This window comes from Medicago sativa, chromosome 6, assembly GCF_051527215.1.
Source record: "Medicago sativa cultivar Bolivia chromosome 6, Bolivia_mono, whole genome shotgun sequence".
NCBI lineage: Eukaryota > Viridiplantae > Streptophyta > Magnoliopsida > Fabales > Fabaceae > Medicago > Medicago sativa.
Genome location: NC_140754.1, coordinates 34,177,651 through 34,181,554, shown reverse-complemented (window position 1 = coordinate 34,181,554; position 3,904 = coordinate 34,177,651).

Below are 3,904 nucleotides of genomic sequence, written 5' to 3'. Positions count from 1 at the left end.
TTCCATAGAAAACAAACCAAAGCTAACTACACTGAGGAGCCAAACTATTTTTTAAAAAACAGCAGAAGACCAATACAAACATCGAGTTAAAGAAGACTATAAAAATCTATTAGCCAATTAAAACAGCCATATGTAGACACTGTCATAGGGCAACAACTCCTATGAATTCTCTAGTACCCACTTGCATGATAATAGTACGATGTGAGATGTTTTGTGTCTGCCATGCTTTTAATTTCATTTGACTCTCAAAATCTAGCTGCAAATCATCAAAAGTTTTCAGTTACATCAATCCACAATATCAAAAGTAAGCAGCAAATAATCTTTTATTTTCTTCACAAATGGCTTAGAAATCACTTCTACATGCTCAAATAATAACTCACCTTTAATTTCCTCATAATAGGGATCCTATCTCATTTGCTGATAACTACAAAAGGAATCAATTTTTTCATTTTCGTCATATAGACAATTCCTGCTTTTTATTGTTTGAAATCGATCAGAAATAGAACAAACAATACGTTATTGATGACAAAAAAATGTTGCCTGACTTTTAAAAATTTACCTCTTCAAGAATAATAATAGATAGGAAGATGGAAGGTGATAAGGACTTATAGTAACCTGATATGATAAGCACTTTTCAGTAAGTGCTTAACTAAATTACAATTGCATATCCAAACATAACCTAAATCAAACATAGAAATTAACGGATCCAATTAAAATAACAAAAATCAAAACACCGTCGTTCCAATGCACTAACCTTGTCCAAGAGCAAAATTGAAAGTAGTTCCCTATCTCTGCTAGAATCAAACTTCATACCATCAAGCAACGTTCCAGTATAATGAACTACACATAAAAAAAAAAATCAGTAAAAGTTTAATTCAATTCAATTCAATTAAATCAACGAAGAAAGAACATAGGTATCGCCAACATCATGAGTATCCCAACCTTCACCTTCTTTGAGAAGCTTCTTCTTCAAACCTTGCTTTCCGATTTCCTTTTTTTCACCGACCTTGAGAATTGGATTATCGCTGGCACCGGCAAAGTCGAAGTCTTCTTTCATGGAATCAACCGCAAGAATATCGAAATTTTACTGTATAAACCGCAACAAAAAAAATATAAACCGCAACAAAAAAATAATTACACATGTGTTGAAGTGTTTACCAGTTAGGCAGTGATAGGAGAGGAGAGTTTCTTCCAGCCATAGGTCAAGAATAGGAGAAAGGATTTTTGGGTTGGAAACAAAACAGGAGTAATACGTATAAAGTGTGAGCAACAAAATAGTGGTTCGTTTTTTTTTTCCCTTCTAAAAAGTGAATTATAGAGGCGTTTTAAAAAACAGAACAATAGGTTGCCAACACAGTGTTTGAGATATAAATCAAAGAAATATCATGCAATAAACTTCAAGATGTCTCTTTAATGTTTAAGATATAAATCAAAGGAATATCATGCAATAAACTTCAAGATGTCTCTTTAAATTTGCTGCACTCACTTTCACTTCTTCCTCATCGGAAGAGGAGCTGTCATCAGAAGCAGATTCCTCTGAAGTGGTCTCTGGCTGGGCTTTCTTCACATTCCCATTTTTAGTTGGAGTCTTCTTTGAAGGGACCAGGAGCTTTTGCAACAGGTTTCTGAGACCACATAAAATTAACATGACATAAATCAATAACATAACAATAACAATAACAAACAAATACATGATCAGTACCATTCGAAATGCATTAAAGCATATGCAGTGAAATATAATACCTCATCCTCAGATTCCTTAGAGGATTCCTCCAAACTACTTTCCTCCTTCTTGACTACCTTCAACGCCTTTTGCTTGGCGGCAACCTCTTCTATCCCTTGCTTCTTTGCACTCACTGCCTTGACTTCTTCCTCAGCCTGCCTCTTGCCTATATAAAAGTGAAAATAGCCCAATAAGAAAACCGACATCAGAACATAAAAAAATAATCAGAGAAAAAAATTCACTTTAAAATCAGTTCAACTAATCAACAACTCTATAACATTGCACAACATGATCAATATCAGAACATCAAATAATATTGAAGGAGAACCAAGCTCGTAGATTTTGGTTAATTCGGTTCAAGCCTATATAATCAACATCAGAAAATACAACATAATAACATCAGACCAAATTGGGGGAGCACCAAGCTTCATCTTTCCGAGAAATCAGTTTGACCAATCAACATCTATACTAACATTAACACACAATAATACATGTAGAACCTAACTTTATAACATAAAACACCAGTAAATCGCATAAATGTCTCAATGGACAGAAAAAAATAATCGACTCTCAAAACTCATGAATCAAAACTAATGAAATTCAACTAAGATGTTCTGTATTTGAGTTGTAGCTTGTTGATTGCCTTGTCATAATCTGAAATTGGGTTTGTCAATAGAGGACATGTCAATGAAGGAGAGTGAAACATTGGTCATGCATAAATTGCAAGGAAACAAAAATAATATAAACATCAGCAAAAAATAGTTACATAGAATAGCAAAAATAATACCAGTTAGGCAGTGATAGGAGAGGAGAGTTTCCATGTTTCTTCCAGCCATAGGTCAAGAAAAGGAGAACGAATTTTTGTTAGGGTTGGAAACAATATAGGAAGCAAGTCTTTTGTTTGATTTGCGGCTTTATGTGTGATAGGAAACAACTTTGAGCCAAAACAATAATTTGAGATATTTCCGTGGTTTATTTCTCATGTTTATCTGTTTATTTGTTTGCTATTTGCGTGGTTTATCTGTTTGTGGTTTTGGAAGAAATGTGCGGCATATTGGTAGGGGAAACAGATGAAAACAACTCTTTTTCTTTTTGTTTTTCATAATTAAAATTTGGATTAGGGTAAAACAGTTAGGGTTTAGCGAAAACAACCATGTTTGTAGCGCAAAAAGATGAAAAGCCAAATTTTTCTTTTTATTTTTCATAATTAAAGTTTGGAATAGGGTAAAACAGTAATTATAGACATTAGGGCTTCTGAAAAATTAGGGCGAAATTGTTTGCTTGGGGCAACTTTTATAACAATTTGAGATATTTCCGTGGTTTATTTCTCATGTTTATCTGTTTATTTGTTTGCTATTTGCGTGGTTTATCTGTTTGTGGTTTTGGAAGAAATGTGCGGCATATTGGTAGGGGAAACAGATGAAAACAACTCTTTTTCTTTTTGTTTTTCATAATTAAAATTTGGATTAGGGTAAAACAGTTAGGGTTTAGCGAAAACAACCATGTTTGTAGCGCAAAAAGATGAAAAGCCAAATTTTTCTTTTTATTTTTCGTAATTAAAGTTTGGAATAGGGTTAAACAGTAATTATAGACATTAGGGCTTCTGAAAAATTAGGGCGAAATTGTTTGCTTGGGGCAGCTTTTATAACAATTTGAGATATTTCCGTGGTTTATTTCTCATGTTTATCTGTTTATTTGTTTGCTATTTGCGTGGTTTTTCTGTTTGTGGTTTTGGAAGAAATGTGCGGCATATTGGTAGGGGAAACAGATGAAAACAACTCTTTTTCTTTTTGTTTTTCATAATTAAAATTTGGATTAGGGTAAAACAGTTAGGGTTTAGCGAAAACAACCATGTTTGTAGCGCAAAAAGATGAAAAGCCAAATTTTTCTTTTTATTTTTCATAATTAAAGTTTGGAATAGGGTAAAACAGTAATTATAGACATTAGGGCTTCTGAAAAATTAGGGCGAAATTGTTTGCTTGGGGCAACTTTTATAACAATTTGAGATATTTCCGTGGTTTATTTCTCATGTTTATCTGTTTATTTGTTTGCTATTTGCGTGGTTTATCTGTTTGTGGTTTTGGAAGAAATGTGCGGCATATTGGTAGGGGAAACAGATGAAAACAACTCTTTTTCTTTTTGTTTTTCATAATTAAAATTTGGATTAGGGTAAAACAGTTA